The sequence below is a fragment of the Sapajus apella genome, unplaced genomic scaffold (assembly GCF_009761245.1).
Source record: "Sapajus apella isolate SASKATOON/1434 unplaced genomic scaffold, GSC_monkey_1.0 scaffold1190, whole genome shotgun sequence".
NCBI classification, from domain to species: Eukaryota; Metazoa; Chordata; class Mammalia; order Primates; family Cebidae; genus Sapajus; species Sapajus apella.
The window spans coordinates 1-18,484 of record NW_022438116.1 but is presented as its reverse complement, the minus strand read 5'-3'; the positions used below and the strand labels follow the sequence as shown (position 1 = coordinate 18,484).

The 18,484-nt window shown below is 35.3% G+C and overlaps 1 long non-coding RNA gene and 1 pseudogene across 2 annotated transcripts; one reads left to right on the top strand and one right to left on the bottom strand.

The window, feature by feature from the left end:
• The first annotated feature begins 4,313 nt into the window (after positions 1-4,313).
• LOC116546649 lies at positions 4,314-14,078 on the top strand. Its single transcript, XR_004266796.1, has 3 exons — positions 4,314-4,350; positions 8,965-9,115; positions 13,995-14,078. It is a non-coding gene; the product is annotated as an uncharacterized LOC116546649 (long non-coding RNA).
• Positions 14,079-14,555: 477 nt separating this feature from the next.
• LOC116546647 lies at positions 14,556-16,627 on the bottom strand (annotated as a pseudogene). The gene has a single exon (XR_004266795.1). The product of XR_004266795.1 is annotated as a serine/threonine-protein kinase pim-2 pseudogene (transcript).
• Between the last annotated feature and the right edge of the window lie 1,857 nt (positions 16,628-18,484).

Sequence of the window (18,484 nt, the reverse complement as noted above, 5' to 3'; positions counted from 1 at the left end):
TTTTCTTTGAAAACCCATAATCTGGTCTAATCATGAGAAAAAAAAATCAGACCATCCTAATTGAGGAGCATTCTATAAAACATCTGACCAGGACCTCTCAGAATTGTCAAGGTCATCAAAGTAAGGAATATCTTACAGTCAAACCAACAGGAACCTGAGGAAACAGGTTGATTAAATGTGACGTGGAATCCTGGATAAGATCTTAGGACAGAAAAGGGACATCAGGTTAAGATTAAGAAATTTTTTTTAAAAGTATGAAACGTAGTGATGTTATTAATGGATTATTGTATGTATCAATACTAGTTCATTAATTATAACAAATGTATCATACTGAAGTAAGATGTAAATAATGGGGGAACTGCATGTGAGGTACATGGTAATTCTCCATACTCTTAGTACTATTTTTCATAAAGTATAAAACTATTCTAAATAAAAAGTATGGGCCAGGTGCAGTGGCTCACGCCTGTAATCCCAGCACTCTGGGAGGCTGAGGAGGGCAAATCATGAGGTCAAGAGATCGAGACCATCCTGGCCAACATGGTGAAACCTTGTCTCTACTAAAAATACAAAAATCAGCTGGGCGTGGTGGCATGAATCTGTAGCCTTAGCTACTCAGGAGGCTGAGGCAGAAGAATCTCTTGAACCTGGGAGGCGGAAGTTGCAGTGAGCAAGATTGTGCCACTGTACTCCAGCCTGGTGACAGAGCACGACTCTCTCTCAAAAAAAAAAAAAAAGAAAGAAAGAAAAAGAAAAAAGTGTGTATGTGTGTATGTGTATATAAAATATATATTGTGTAGTTATGTATATATAACCATAATGTTTGTCCATTTAAACCTTCCATAAATCTTAACTCTACTGACAAAGCTTCCATGTGATCAGACCCTGCACTGTCTGGGAAATCAGTATATTAACTCCACATTGGTCTGGAGTTAATATTCTGTTTTTTGAATATGCTCAGAATAGTCCTACTTCTACATCTTTCTACATGCTATTCCTTCTTATTGAAAAACTCCCCAGAAACTTCTAAATATCACCTTATCAGAGAGATACTCTATGATTATCTGAGGCAAAACAGACCTTGCCACCATTCCCCATCATTTTCCCTGCTTTATTTCTTGTCATAATACTTATGCCCACCTGGTTTATATGTATACGTATAAGTGCATGTGAGTGTATGCGTGTGTGTTCATATCCATCTGTCCCAAAAATTACTATGTAAGTTTTATACAAGAATTTTTTGACTATTGTGAGCACCGCTTTGATTCTAGTTTGCAGAACAATGCTGGCATGTTACAATGTTCACAAATATTTCTTGAATAATGCATGAATAAGTGAATTGAAGTGAATTATTTGTGTTAAATAGCACAACTTTCCCTAGGAACTATGATGAAAAAGCAGTATCTATAGCTTGAAATATATTGATCAACACTGGTGTTAAAGGTAAAATAAGTAAAGATCTAACCCAAATATTGGTACTTTTAAGAAACAAATTGTGTATATTGTATATAGTGGCATAAAATTATAGAGGATTAATAATCCCAGTCAACAATATGCATATTGAAAATAATAAATAATAACTAAGCTTAAACTCATCTCATCTCATACTAGTCTATTACTAAGCTTTTTCAACTTTGTCATGGCAGGTAGCTTATTGACACATAAAGCATCTAGCATTCAATAAAAAAAGGATTATAAATTTTCTTCTGCAGTACACACAGCATCCTCAAAATAGATTTTTCTGATATTTAAAGAGATTTAGCACTGACATACATAGTATATTATCATTTCAGACTCCACTGTGATTTATATTGACTTGAATCCAAACTTATTTTGATATATGTTTAAAGTGTTAGAAATGAAATTCTATGATTTTCCCAGATATAAAATTTATTAACCACCTTCAAACTCAGGACAAGTTATTTGTTGGACTTAAATGCTGCTAGCCACAATCTTCTTGAATTGTTATAATATGTGACTAAGAACTACTTCAGGGCATAATGCACCCAAAGAAGTAGAAACTTACATTGAATTAGAAGTAAAAGTAGGAGAAAAAGGCAAAGTTAATTCTATATATTTACATTTTCTGTTGAATAAGAATCTTTAATACTCTAGCTAAAAGATTCAATTATTGTCAATAGTTATACATATGGTTCACTTTATGATGTGACTTAAACCCTACTGGTATACTGTTGCTAAAATCTAAGTCCTATTTGGGAGATTATTTGTATTGTAAAGACTCTTTAATTTTCTGCATATTACAATGTTTTGGTATTTAAAAATGCCTCTATGTCTGGGAAAAGACTGCCCTTCCTAGGGCTAGATAATTCTTAAAAGCAGCAAAAGTCTAACTGGGAGTATATCTCTGGTATGCAAACTAAGCAATCTAGAGCTATATCTCCTCTCTCTGGAACATATTTATTAGTCTCTATCAACCTCAGTACATTTGTTGCAATTAACAAACAACACTGACACATCATTATCACGCTAAATCCATAGTTTACCTTAAGGTTTACTCTTGGTGTTGTATATTCAATGGGTTTCAACAAAGACATGGCATATATCCACCATTACAATATAGTACAGAAGAGTTTCACTACCCTAAATATTCCCTGTGCTTCTCCTATTTTCCTCTCCTCCCAACAAACCTTTGACAACCACTGATACTTTTACTGTCTCCGTAGTGCTACCTGTTTCAGAATGTCATTTAGATGTAATCACACAGTATGTAGCGTTCAGATTGGTTTCTGTCATTTAGTATAATGCCTTTAAGGTTCGTCTGTTTTCTTTTCATGGCTTACAAGATCACTGTAACTAACACTGAATAAATATTTTATTGTATGGATGTACCATAGTTTATCCAGTTATCTGTTGAAGGATATCTTGGTGACCTCCAAGTTTTGGCAATTATGGTTAAAGCTGCTATAAACAGCACATGTAGGTTTTTGTGTGGGCATACCTTTTTACCGTATGTAGGCAAATACCAGGGAGTGTGTCTGCTGGATCTTTGGTAAGCATATGCTTAGTTTTGAAAGAAATTGCCAAATTATATTTTAAAGTGGGTATAATCATCAATAAATGAAAACTATTATTATTCTACATTCTTATAAGCATTTGATGTTCAGTGTTTGGTGTGTAAAGTATCTTGTTTTAATTTGCAATTCCATAGTGATGTATTATGTTGAATATTTTGATATGCTGCTTGCCATCTGTATGTCTTAAATTGTAAGGTATTCCAATCCTTGGCCCATTTTTAAACTTTTAAAAATTAATTTGTCCATAATTTAATTTTACTGTTCAATTTTAATGGCTTTTTGTCTATTTTGAATAACAGTCCTTTTCAGATGCAATTTGGAAATATTTCTCCCAGTTTGTTGCTTGTTTTCTCATTGTCTTAACAATGTATATACAGAGAAAAAGTTTTTAATTTTAGAGTAGTTCATATTATCAATTAATTTTATGGTTATTTTAGAATTGTGTCAAACCATAGTAATCTACATTTTCTCCTATGTTATCTTCTAGAAGTTTCACAGTTTTGCATATCACATTTAGGTCTATAATCCATTTTAAGGTTTGTTTGGCAAAAGTTATAAGGTCTCTGTCCGGATTCATATTTTTATATTTTCAGTTTTGCTGTTGTTGTAGCTGTTCTGCATGTAGATACCCAGTTGTTCCAGCACGATTTGTTGAAGCGTCTATCCTTTTGGCACTGATTGAATTGCCTTTTCACCATTGTCAGTGATCAATTGACCAAATTCATGTGGGCATATTTATGACTGGTTTGTTCTATTCCATTGATTTATTTGCTTATTCATTGACCAATACCTCACTGATTTGATTGCTGTAGCTTTATAGTAAATCCTGAAGTTGCATAGTGCCAGGCTTTTGACTTTGGTTTTCTCCTTCAGTATTGCAATATTTACTATTCTTGGTCTTTGGCATCTCCATTATAAACTTAAGTTTACTTTGTTGATATACACAAAATGACTCGCTAGGATTTTTACTGGGATTGCATTGACTCTATACATCATGTTTAGCACACTGACATCTTGACAATAGTATTAGTCTTCCTATTTATAAGCATGGAAATCTATTTATTTTATTCTTTGTTAATTTCCATTGTATAAGACAGGAATTGACTTTTTCATATTAACTTTGTATCTTGTAATCTTGCTATCATCACTTATTAGTTCAACAAGTTCTATTGTAGATTAGATTTTATACATAAATAATCCTATAATTTGTGAACAAAGAGAGTTTTATTTTTTCCTTCCGAGTCTGTATATCTTATATTTCTTTCTCTTGTCTTATCACATTAGCTAAGACTTCCAGTATAATGTCAGAAAGGAATGTGTGAGTGGTAACATTCTTGCCTTGTTCCTGATCTTAGTAGAAAGATTTCTAGCTTCTCATTACCAAGTATGCTGTTATCTGTAAGGTTTCTCTATATGTTCTTCAATTGGATGAAATTTCCCTTTATTCCTAGTTTGCTGATAGTTTTTTTTTATCATGATTGAGTGTTGAACATTGTCAAAGGTGTTTTTATGTATTTATTATGTATTTTTTCTTCTTTAGCCTATTGATGTGATGAATTACATTAATTGATTTTTGACTGTTTTCCTAGTTTGCATACCTAGAGATTCCTACATGGTCATGATGTATAATTGTTTTCATAAGGTTTTGGACTTGACTTATTAATATTATATTGAGGATTAATACATCAATATTGATGAGGGATTGTAGTCTCTAGCAGATTCTGCTTTGAAGCAACAATACGACCAGTTTTACGCAATGGTACATATTTGGTCTACATTAACAGCAACTACCATATGCCTTATTTTACTATCTTCTTTTGTGAATAGACATTATCAAGTGATTTATTACTGGTTATTAAGACAAAAACATACTGAGGAAGTTTCTTTTAGAGATTTTCTTTTAGTTATCAATAGAAAATATGAGACCCCCTCAGACCTTGGTCCTACCTACTTCTACATTCTTCTTCATTGAATGCAGGTATTAAAGTAAGGTAGCTATTTGGGGTCATGAGGAAAAGGCCTAGCAAACAACAGATATTAGCTCTGTCATTTTTAATACACTGATAAAATGCAAAAATTTGATTAACTCCAGATTTCATTATGCCAGCAAAATAAAAGTGCATTGTTTAAGCTACTGTTAATTTACCTGTTTACTTTCAGACAACGCATTTCTAATGATTCAGCTTCCTACAAATATCAGTTCCTTTATTTTGAGGTAACTAATGATTTTGAGTTATATCTGAGAGTGTGTGTCTGTGTGTTTTATAAAGGAAGACCAGGAAATAATAAATTTCTAGCATGAGTTATTTTAAACAATACTTTATGTTATTCAGCAAGTGTTTACTTAGTATGTACTCTATACAGCATTAGCACATTGTCTTGAACCTGGAGTGAGATATCAGGTTGTTTTAAGTATTAATATTAATATTTTCAGTATTTTTATAGTGGCACTTTCAGATGTTCTTTTTTAATTTACTAATATTTAAAGCCAATTTACAGTTATGCTTTAAAATCAAAATAATTTTCATTTAAGTAACTAGATTAGGATAAGTCTAGAAGATCCATTAAGCCACCAAAGCTATTCATCTAAAGAAAAATACACGTTAAGTGCCAATTATATTCACTATTTTAAGTTCTGAGTTTACTGCGACAAACAGAGCAGACAAGACACATGCATTTTACAAAATTTACAATATACTAAATGGAAAGAGGCAATAAAAATAAAACAATTGATAATTTCAAATAACATTGAGTGATCAGAAAAATATTAAGAAAAAGTTTTAAAACTGACAAATTAGAGTTACTTTAGTTAGTATAAAGAAATATGAAATTATGTTGTAGAAATAAATTAGAACTCTCTTTGATGTCACAAAAAGGTACTCAAATTTCATAAAGATGAAGATATTCTCAGCTAGTTTCATCTTAATGAATCTTGTCAAACCGGTTGCTCACAGATGAAATATCTTGCATTCTTACATTTAATCGTCTGGTTTGGAGTGGAAATTTTATGAAATATTTTGGGCAAACTTTTTTAAGTTATAGGATTATTTATAGCTCAGTCTAGGGAACCAGGAGGCATGAGTTCTACTCATAGCCTTGCAATAATGAGGTATCTATCCTTAGGAAATCATTTTGCTCAGTTTTACAAAGTTTCGGAGCTATATATTAACATCTGCAAAACTAAAGAATTGGGGCAATGATCTTTAATATCCTTTATGTTCAAATTTTGAAGCTTCTTTTAGCTCATGATTTGAAAATAAGGATTCCGCTGAGAAATTCAGCATGTAAATAACAAAATGTTCTCTATAAAATTTCTGATATAAGGATTGAATAATTTACCATCTGTAATACTTGAAAGGATGTATTTATACCTAATATATATACAGAAAACCATGTAACATCTCATTTACTTCCTTAAAATATTTAGACATTTTAATTATCATTTCTATGTCTTTTTCTGTCAAAACGAAAACATATTTAGAACAATTTTATTCACTTTGTATTTTGCTTAATTATTTCTGGTAGTCAGCACTCATATATAAACCTGGACACTTGTAGCAGAAAAAAAACTGGATTCTTGTAGAAATAATTAAATTGGATCCCTTATTTGCAATTATAAAAATGAAGATGTCATTTTAAATTTGGGCCAAAGCGTATAAGGATTGTGCTGGTTTTTGACAAGCTGTATAAGAATGCCTTAACAATTGCATAAAGTTAACTTTAAATAGTAGTCAAAGATTTTAGTCTGCACACAGAAAGTAACCCCAAGGTAGAAAACTCAATTACTCCAAATTATCTCAACTGCCTTCTTTTTTCATAGCTAAATGATCAAAACCTTCTGTTAATTTTACCTCAGCAGAGTATTTCAAATACACTTGTCCTTAAAATGCTTGTTGTCTGTAACTCAGTTCAAGCCTTCAATTTCTCTTAGAAGAGAGGTGGTAGTAGCCTCCAATGCTATGCCAACCACCCTCCTAACAAAGTCCTCCTCATTAATGTGGTTCAGGCTGCTTTTGTCTCTAGATTATACTTCTTATAATACAGTAAGTTGTATAAGAACAGAGAGAGTTCATTTGTATCATCACCACATTATGAGAAAATATAACACATAGTAGGCAGTCTACTCATAGCAGAAACCACGTAACACCTGTTGAAATGTACTACAATTTCAGTGTAGCTCGGGAGGAGGGGTAAATTATTGGTCAAAAATTTCTTAACACTAACTAATCAAGGTAGCTTTTTAAAACATTATATACAGTGAACAACCCCCCTTTAGAAGTGATACTTTAATTGAACCTTGAGGTTTATAGAATATATATGGGAAGGGTACATTTCAGGCAGATGGAAAATGTGTGTTGGAAAGTAGAGGTCGTCTAACACTGCGGTAATGTAAGATGTGAGAGAAAACAATCAGGTAAAGATTGTGAAGGTAAAAGAATCAAATCATAAGGAATTTTTTATTCAATTTCTAGGAGTTTAAAATTTATTTTGTAGTTGAAAGAGACTGCTGAATGATTTTAAGCATGGAAATAAAATAACTCTATTTGCAATTTAGTGAGATACCAAGTTTGGAGATAGGAGGATCATTTGGTAAAGCACCCCTGGCCGTGTGAACTTACATAAGAATGCTAGATACTATATTATTACATACAAATATCCAAGATTTTATTAGATCAAAAACTGCAGAGGTGGAAATAGTCATTATGTTGAACATATAGAAATTAATGGCATATAGATCTGAAAAAAGAGATAAAAGTACAAGGGTAGTCTAAGTTGATTTTTTAATTTCTAGATTGGGCAAGTGGACAGTTTACGGGATCATAAATCAATATAAGATAAAAGGAAAATAAGTACATTTCATTTTTGGTATGTTTAGTTTCACATAGTTATGGGAAATTTAAGAAAAAATGTCCAGTATTTAGTTATATATTTGTCAGGATCTCAAGAAAGTGACCTGGGCTGGAGCTATAGATTTAGGAGGCTTCTGAGTAAAACTAGTAAACCAGAGACTAAATGAAATAACCAAGGGAGTCAATTTAGAATGAGGAAAGAAACAGAGAGAGGGAGACAGACAGACAGAAACAAAGACAGAGACAGAGAGAGACAAGGACAGAGAAAAGGAGATAGAGAAAAAAAGGGAAGAAGAGAAAAATCAGATATGACTATTAAGAAGAAATTTCCATATGCAAATGAGAAAAACTACGCAAAACATATTTTGCATAAGCCAAATAGGAGAAAGTTTCATGAAGAATCTTGTGAAAATAAGTTTCAAATGTTCAAAGAGCAAGTGAAACATAAAGATTAAAATAATTTACTATATTAGCTTAAATTTCAGTAGTGAAAGATGTCAGAATAAAATAGCCTGGGTCAGAAATTATACTTTTATATAGCAACTTAATTTTTCATAAGAATTAGATATTTATTTGGTAAGGGCACTTTAGCTTCACTGGTTACATAAATCAATCTAACTCTATTTTTCATTCTATTTAGCAGGAATTACCTAAACTCAGTTAGTTTATACAGTTTCAGGATCAGAAGGTCTCTGTTCAGGGAGGTGATGAAGAACGATAAACCACCAGAAAAAATTTCATTAGAAATAAATGAATTGGTTCAAAATAAATCACAGAAAAAAAATTCATGCTACCATTTTTATTGAAAGGATAACTAAAAACACTCAAACCTACTGTAGCATTCTTGGCTTTCTTCTTTATTCTATAATAAACTTCCAGGTGCACAAAAATATATCATAAAAAAGGGAAGACAACCACGTATGAAGCTCCTAACTTTTACAAACTTATTATATAACTTACAATAATTTATTGCTTTATATGTCAACAATTTTTACCTCTTTTAGAGATGTTTCCTATACAGGACCCCATATGATCTGAGTGACAACAAAATAATCAAAATACCTCCTTTTCTTATGTTTTAGGTGAAGCAGTTGAGGTTTCTTCCATGGGTCCAGGGAATTGATTAAGATCATTATTCTAGAGTTCAAGCCTGAAGACTACAAAAGACCAGTAAAGCCACAGACACAACTAATATAGCCTCCCAATTTATTCAAGTTTAAGAGAAAAAAGAAAGTAAGCAAAAGCTGTGTTAGCATTTAGCTTATTATGAGTTTTCCCAGCATACACTCCTATTAGTTTAATGACTTTTAAAATGGGCATTTAAAGCAGGACAAAAAAGAATATGCAGCAAAGTAGACTATGTGGGAGTTATTTATTGGGGTGGGCATGGATGATGAATCATGCTTACCGTGTATAAAATTGCTGCTGAGCCTTTGCAATACTCTGTGCAGTTAGTTTATTGGAAGCTTGAGAAATCTGTGTGCATTTCTGCTCAGACCCTCCAAGATATGATTTAGTATTAAAATAAATATATTTTCATAAATATTTTTAACTTTATAAAAAGGAAATGGTCATAAGAATTTGAGTAAGTTTTGAGTTATGCCTCCTACATCTTCAAATATATTCTGCCCTGGTAATTTTTGATGGTGTGGTTGAAAGAAGCCTGGAATTATACTTCAGGTTTTCCTTTCTGGATGCCATTTACACCTCTTCCTTAATATATAACCTTGGGGATACACTTGGCTATCTCTGAGCTAGATTATTTTTATTCTTAATCTAGAGAGTATAATTGTTGCGCTGGCTACTTCACTGGTGATAGCAACAGGAGACAGGCAAATGCCTAGGCAGACAGGTGCGGGTCCCCAGTGAAACACCACCTCCAAGCCAAACAGTTTAAAGCCTGAAAACCAAGCTACAAGTTAAATCCTCGAACTAGATTGAGAACTTGTCTTCCCGATTGGCATGCTTTCCCTGATTGACCCTCCTCACCCCTGTCTTAGTCTGTTCTCATGCTGCTAATAAAGACATACCCAAGACTGGGTTATTTATAAAGAAAAAGAAGTTTAATGAACTCACAGTTCCACATGGCTGAGGAGGCCTCACAATCATGGTGGAAAGTGAAAGAGGAGCAAAGGCATGTCTTACATATTGGCAGGCAAGACAGCTCATGTAGGGGAACTGCCCTTTACAAAACTATCAGATCTTGTGAGACTTACTATCACAAGAACAGCACAGGAAAAGCCCACCCCCATGATTCAATTACATCCCACCAGGTCCCTCCCAGGACATCTGGAGATTATGGGAGCTACAATTCAAATTGACATTTGGGTTGGGAAACAGACAAACCATATCATTCGACCCCAGGCCCCTTGCAAATCCCATGTCTTCACATTTTAAAATACAATTATGCCTTTCCAACAGTCCCAGAGTCCCACAAAGTCTTAACTCATGGCGGCAGGCCAGACAGCATGTGTAGGAGAACTGCCTTTATAAAACGGTCAGATCTCATGACACTTGTTTACTATCATGAGAGAAGCATAGGAAAAACCCACCCCCATGATTCAATTATCTCCCAACAAGTCTCATGACACGAGGAGTTTATGGAATCTACAATTCAAGATGAGATTTGGGTGGGGACACAGCCGAACCATATTATTCCAGCCCTGCCCCCTCCCAAATCTCATGTCCTCACATTGCAAAACACAATCATGCCTTCCCAACAGCTCTCCAAAATCTTAACTCTTTCCAGCATTAACCCAAAAGTACAAGTTCAAAGTCTCATCCAAGACAAGGCAAGTCCCTTTTGATCACATGATCTCTCTCTTCAAGACTTTAACTCCTTTTGAGGCAATGGGATTCCTGTGCAAAGGTCTAGGAGCTGCCTCAAGCCAAATTTATGAAGTCTGGTCTGTAAAAGAAACACAGTGAATGATGTGTTTTCTATCATCTGTTACAGAATGAAAGGTGGTGCTCTAGTGATTCTTCAATCTATAATTCTACAATTAGGAACGTAACATTTTTGACTAAAGATATGTTCAAACGAGGCAACAAGTGGCCATGAATTAAAATTTTAACGTTTGAACTACTGAACAATGGATATATTTTTTAAACTACTCATGGAGCAAAACAGAAAAAGAAAAGCTCAGTTAGACTAATTATTTGGGACTTCAGAGAACTCTAGTTTATTCACTGTGAGTGGGTTAACCTTATATTCTGGTTTGATGGAATATTCTCACATTATTCCTGTTGTCTTGTCATATTTATCATTAGTGACTCTTTCTCCCTGAAAGTGTTTTAGTTTGCATGTAAAATATACAGACATCTAATTTATCATTTGAATGTAACTGTTGAGTCAATACAAAGTAAGTCAAACCAAATATATTTTTCTTGATGCACATGTTTGGAGTAAATATGGATTTTAATGAAACTGAATCTAGCAAAGGGCAGTTTATTTTATAAAATAGAAATGAATAAAATTTTAAGGATATTGATGCTATAAGATAAAAACTGAATAAATAAAATCCTTGCTAATTGTTATAATTAGATACTGGCAGGCTAATCATAATTCAGCAAAATTCTGTATCTCTAAGTAATAATAAGGGTCTTTAAAGACCTTTATTATTTTATTATTTAAAGACCTTTAAAGATTAAACTAAAGTATTAGTTTAATCTTGGCTCCTGTTTGAGATTTTAGTTTGCATTTCTTATTCTCATAGCTTGGGAAAATTAACTAACCTTTTGACCTCAATTTTGTAATCTATAAAACACATAATAACAAAAGCCACCTCAATGGATTATTGTGAAAATGAAATGGCATAGTGCAAATATTTAGCAGACCTACTGATATCAGTGTTCAGAAATTATGAGCCACTGTTGCTACTAATTCTGTGATGTTGATAACTATTACTTTGCAAAATACTAGTTTCACTACAATCATTTATATTTATTATAAATATAGGATAGCCAAAGGAGGTACCACATAAAAACATTATTTAAAAATCAAAGTGAACATACATTTCTTTTTAAATAATTTTTCTGGAAGAAGTAACAGGTACTGTAAAAGATAAATTCAAAAATTAAAATCTAGGAATGATCCCTACATACAAATTCCAAAAGGTAAGCCATGTCTCAAGGACCATTTATTGACTGTTTATATATATTAAAAATTAAAAAGAATACAAGCTATGACAATATTTATTACACGGAATTCCAGAAGAGATAAATACTGTGTGAATTATGGTGTTATAAAATTGTACAAGGGCTGGGTGTGGTGGCTTATGACTGTAGTCTCAACATTTTGGGAGGCGCAGGTGGTAGGAATGTCTAGTCACAAGTTTGAGACCAGCCTATGCAACAAATTGAGACCTTGTCTCTTGTCTCTAAAAAAGTGTTGCATAAAAATTAGGTAGGTGGGCTGGCATGCACCTGTAGTCCCAACTACTCAGGAGGTGGAGGCAGGAGGATCACTTGAGCCCAGGAGCTGGAGGCTGCAATAAGCAATGATGCTGCCACTGAATTCCAGCCTGGATGACAGACTGACGCTATCTCATTAAAAAATAAATACCTAAATAAAAATAAAATGAAAAAGTGAACTGTTTCCGCCTTTGTATATGTAGGACTTTCACACTGATTTATCAGAAAAATTTTAGATATTCTATTTTGTAAAAATATTGCCACCACAACAATTTCAAAGCTCTGTAGTGTCCCAATGGCATGTGTTTCCACAGTTCAGAGAACATTTCCACAAACATCTCCTTGGAGCCTCACAAGAATCCTGTGATTTAAGCAAGTCAGCTCTCTCAGTCTTCAGGCTAAAATTCCTTCCCATATTCCTACACCTTCTTTAAAAAGATAATGTGACATTTTGCATTACTCCACCATCATAAAAATAATCACATGGAGACTACCTTTTTAAGCATAACGAGTGGCTTGATTATAATGCTATAGGCAAACGACTGAAGATTTCCTTTGTCTGAAGAAAGCAGTACTGGCTCTACCAAATATTTATAGTGTAAAACTCAGTTTCAACATTTGTAGAATCTGAATTTAAAAATTACCTCTCAGGACTGTCATAAAAATTCAATAATATGCTTAAAATTTTTCACATAACCTGCACAAATTAAATGCTTCCACAGATTTGTATAAAACACAACACCAACATATTTCAGGTGTTCATTAAGAATCGCTTCACGATCAATAATTTTAAATTACCACTCTGCAAAAAATTGTTAGCAGAAGTTGTTGAGTTTTCATTGCAATTAAAAGTCTAATGATACTACCTTCAGTATTGCTAATACTAGTTAGTAATAGTAGACATAGTATTTTCACGAGAAATAATAGTAATGATAATAACCATATTTAGATTTTATAAAATACTTTTTTCAGATAGTAATCATTTTTATTTTCACAATAATCTGATGAGGGAAGCACCACTATTTTCCTATTTTAATGTTGAAGAAGCTAAGGGATCTTGATTTGCCCAAGATCAAACTTCTGCTTAGTAGGGGCTTAGATTTGAATCCAGAAATTTCACCTCCAAGATGTGTGCTCTTCACAATTATTCTATTAATAATTTATAGAGGATCTATAATAGAATTACACTGGTGTGTTTAGAAAAACTATTATTTTATTGTTTATACAGAATATAAAAACTACCTGTTTAATCATTTTCAGTTAAGTATAATGTGAAGTAAATACATAAATTAACTGACACAAATCTGAGCTCCTTTTTTCTTAATGTGTTTTCCATTTTCATTGTAAAGTGTAAGAATCTTATTTCTTAAATGATAACAATGCTAACATTAATAATCAAGAATTATTAATAATGTACCTTTTGAGTGCCTTAATTGTATAAAGGGCATTTGTTGTTTGTGAATATTCTACTTTATTTTATCATTTAATATAATTCAGAATACATGAATAAATTAAAAATTGTGAGATATTTTGCAATTTTGTAGGGGACATTAAAATTGAAATTATCAATAAAATAATTCAAAATTTTGTGAAGTATTATGCTTTCCAAATTTTTTCATTTTCTTTAACATAACTGTTTTCTATCCGTTTCAAAACACACGGACTGAATTTTTCTTTAGATCAGTGTTTCTTTGATTAGGTCACTGTAAAGAGAAATTCAATAGACCTTAAGGCCTTGCTCTCCCTAGTACTTCTTGGACTGTTTGTAGCTGGCAGCAGAAGGTAATAATATATTTTGAATTATTAAAGTAAAGGTTCATTTTTAACATTAATGAAAAATTCAAAGACAGGTTTTACTACAAGAATCGCTGTGAGAAAAAATGAGACTTTATTTTAGTGTGCATTATAGTTTCATATTATAATAAATATAACATCAACATTAATAAATATAGCATTACAGACACGGAAAAATGTGTTTATTTGCAACCTTGGCAATTTCGCACATTTTGGTTACAAAACTGTACTTTTTGGGGAAAAATAGAACAAAGACACAAATGATTATTCGAAAATATGCTAAAGGTGGTTACTATCTCATGATACCTAACAAAATAACCAAATTTAGTAATTTTTGCTTCTATTTGCATTATCTGATATTTTCTAAAACACTATACTTTTATATTTATAAATGTCAACATTTGCATCTTGATTTGTAAACATGTTTGTTATAAAATTAGACTTTATACAGTTTACTTCAACTTGCTTTTTTTTTTTTCTGATTCTATTACTTTTATTAAATAGTGGGTTTCCACACATGGCTTTTTAAATAATCCAGGCAGGGGGAGAAGAGAGGAGGGCACACTTGGAACTCCCCTCCCCACAATACGTGATTATTTACATTTTAGCAATTGGACAATCCCGGCTCAGGAGAATGTTGCAAGAAATCTGCTAAAGTTGGAGGGGGCGCCCCAGGAGAACAAACAGCAAGCCTTATTTCCCCTAGCCCATCCCCCAAAAAACCATCCATCCCATCCTAGTGTCTGGTGGGGTCCGGTGGTGTCCATCTCCCATTCCTTCCCAAATTCGGAAGTAAGGTTCTTCTCACCAGAATAAGAGCACTTTGGATAACAGAGTAGGATCCCCTCACCAAAAAAAAAAAAAAAAAAAAAAAAAGCCTTGGAGTAACAAGGGATTACCTCCCCCAGAATAAGGAATCCTGGGCTGAGGCAGGTAAGCAGCTTGACCCAATATGGGACCCTAGGCCAGGGGAAAGGGGTCCCTTTGCTAAAATAAAAGTTACTAGGGTATTGGAAGGAAAGCACCCTTGCCCAAGTAAGAGCATATGAAGGAAGTTTGTGTGATGGTAGGAGGAGGTGCCAATGTAGGGGTGACACGTCATCAGAATGAGTCCCGGGGCTCAGAATGGAAACAACTTCACCCGAAATAAACGTCGTTAGCAAAATTAGAAACAAGAAGTTCCCCCTCCAGAATCAGGGACCACAGGTTCTGGGAAGAAATCTTCTTTGTAGGATTGGGAAGGGAACTGGGCAGACTTGGCTTATGTCTTCTAACCCCTGATCCTCAATCCCTTACCTCAGTAATACTGGACTTTAATGACCGGTAATGACCTGTAAAACCAAGTCAACAAATGTCCATCTATCCCTGTGACATGGCCATGGGATGGCTCTTCCCACCATTGGGGGCCAGGCCAGGCTTAGGGTAGCAAGGACCAGGCCAAAGGGGTGGGCCCTCCTTTTGGGGGGTTGAGGGGTGTATCCTCGGCTGGTGTTTGCATCCAGGGGTCCAGCAGGATCTCCTCCAGTGAGGGTCGGGAAGAAGGTTTGGGGGCCAGGCACCGGCGGATTAGGGCACAGCAGTCTGGGAAGACATGGGCAGTGAAGTGAAGCTCAGCTTCCAGAATTTCCTGGTCCCTCTCGAAGGGAATGTCCCCACACACCATGTCATAGAGGAGGATACCAAGCGACCAGACAGTGGCTGGGAGTGCATGGTACTGGTGTCGAGAGATCCACTCTGGGGGGCTGTACACCCTTGTCCCATCAAAGTCAGTGTAGGGTTCATCATGAAGCAGGGCACCAGAACCAAAATCAGTGAGTTTGGCACAGCCACGGCGTAGGTCTATCAGGATGTTCTCATCCTTGATGTCACGATGGACAACTCCACGGGCATGGCAGGGCTGGATGGCAGCCACTACTTGGCCAAAGAAGCAGCGGCTTGAGCCTTCACCCAGCGGGCCCTTCTCTGTGATATAGTCAAAGAGATCCTGGGCGGGCAGAGGCCGCTGGAGGACCAGCATGAAGCCCTCTTGTGTCTCAAACCAGTCAAGCAGGCGGATCACGCCAGGGTGCCCACCACCTGCACCCACTTTCCATAGCAGTGCCACTTCGAGTGGGCATGTGACTGAGTCTGACAAGGGGGACCAGGCCAGCACACGATTCCGGGGAATCACTTTGATGGCCACCTGGAGTCGATCTGTGACGCGGTGTCCTGCGAAGACGGTGCCAAAGCCCCCCTTACCCAGGAGGGGGCCGAGTCGGTACTCGGCCTCGAACGCTTCCCGATCCTTGCCTCCTGGCGGCGGCGTGGGGGTCACGGGGGGCGCGGGGGGCCCCTGCAGAGGCTTGGTCAACATGGAGGATGCACCGCGCAGATTGAGCCGGCTGAACCCGCTAAGCCCGCAGGGCGTGGACGCCCGGGGCAGCGCAGCTGGGGAGCCAGGGCTGGGGGGCGCCAGGGTGGAAGACAGAGAAACTGGTGGTCCGGAAGCGCCCGCAGACGGCCCAGCGTTAAGATTCGCCTCACGCGCCAGCCCCAAAGCTACTCTCAACTTGCATTTTTACCCTGCTTTAAAATGATGTGTTTTGCTTTTCCAAAAAGCATCATTTGCTTGTCCAGAGAGTTTTACCCCATTTGATATTGCTGATTGCATCTCTGTGGTGCAATGTGACATGCCCTTCTGCTCTCTTCAGTCCTGTAAAATTCTGTTAGATCTAAAGTTTTATTTATTTATTTATTTATTTAGTCAGTTAGTCAATTCTATTATGTACTAAGCACTGCTGTTTTTCCAACGGAAAAGTTCATAATGTGCTGTTTTTTGTTTATTTTAATAGCCATTACTGATCAATTAATTTATTACATGCTTGATTTGTGATATCATTTGAATTCTGAAAATCAAATTTGCAAATACTTGTTTTTTATTTTTTTGAGACAGAGTTTCGCTGTTGTTACCCAGACTGGAGTGAAATGACAGGATCTCGGCTCACCGCAACCTCTGCCTCCTGGGTTCAAGCAATTCTCCTGCCTCAGCCTCCCGAGTAGCTGGGACTACAGGCACGCACCACCATGCCCAGCTAATTTTTGTATTTTTAGTAGAGATGGGGTTTCACTTTGTTGACCAGGATGGTCTCGATATCTTGACCTCGTGATCTACCCACCTCGGCCTCCCAAAGTGCTGGGATTACAGGCTTGAGCCACCGCGCCGGGCTGCAAATACTTGTTTAATTACATTTTGTTCATATCAGAATGGTGAGTTGCACTTTTACTTTGTTTCTTAGCTTTGCTTTGAGAATTTTTCTGTTTAAAAACACATACTTCTCATGCTTTCTTTTATTCTTGTAGTAACTTTGATGAGCTCAATGCTCACAATTTTTGTTTTTTATTTTTGTGTTGAATTTTCTAGGACTAACAGTAGAAAATAAACTAGGGTGGTAAAGTTTGATGGCTTTCCTCATTTCTAAGTTCAAGCATATTACTTCCTGTCTCTATAGGGGTTCCTTCAACAAATAGAAATAAATGGAACTTTCTCTGGTTTAACATTCCCTAAAGGTTTCTTTTTCTTCATCATTTTCTACTTTTAGTAAGGCTTTGGTTCTTAGCCATTTCTGCATTCCATATTGCTACCAAGCCTCCACGTAGCCTCTCTCCAAGGACCCTCCGTTGCCTCCAGAACTCATATTTGCATGATGCTTCCATACTTAGCAGGACACCTTTTTAAATTTATTTTCATTTGACTCCCTGTTAAGTGTTCTATGTGCTTTCTTACCCTGGTTAGGACTTTTTACTTCTGAGGATAAATTGGAAGGTTTGTTTTTTTTTTTTCCTGTGGGCTTCCCAGATTAGAATCCTATGGCCCTCTTTTAGGTTCATCACAATTGTCTGTGACACCTCTGTGTCACAACTTCTCTGCAAATTACAAGACCTCACATTATGCCAGACAATGTAATATACAATATATCCACGAATAGACATATGTTATTAAAATATTTGAGTTATAAGGAGCATTATTTTAAATTTGAAGAAAGGAACAATAATGCACGTTAGCTATAAACATACAACAAGCAGGCTTACATTGTTACCTCCTATTCCTTCAGAAGAGAATCTTTACTTTGTGCAAGAATCCATCTACAATTTGGTTTGTCAATAAATGACAAAATTTTATTTTTTAAATGTTACCAATGTCAATTTCAAACCCAGTGTTTAAATGTAGAACAATATAGTACAACAGGAATTCTAGACACAACTTTTCTCTATAGTGAATGTAAGCAATTCTGAATCCTTATGGATGGGGGCAGCTGTGTCCTCCTGTGCTGGGGGTTGGCTAAAGTAACTGGAAATTCCTCAATTAACTTCTAGGTAAAATCAATGTTTATTAAAGAATAAGTAATAAAAATGTGT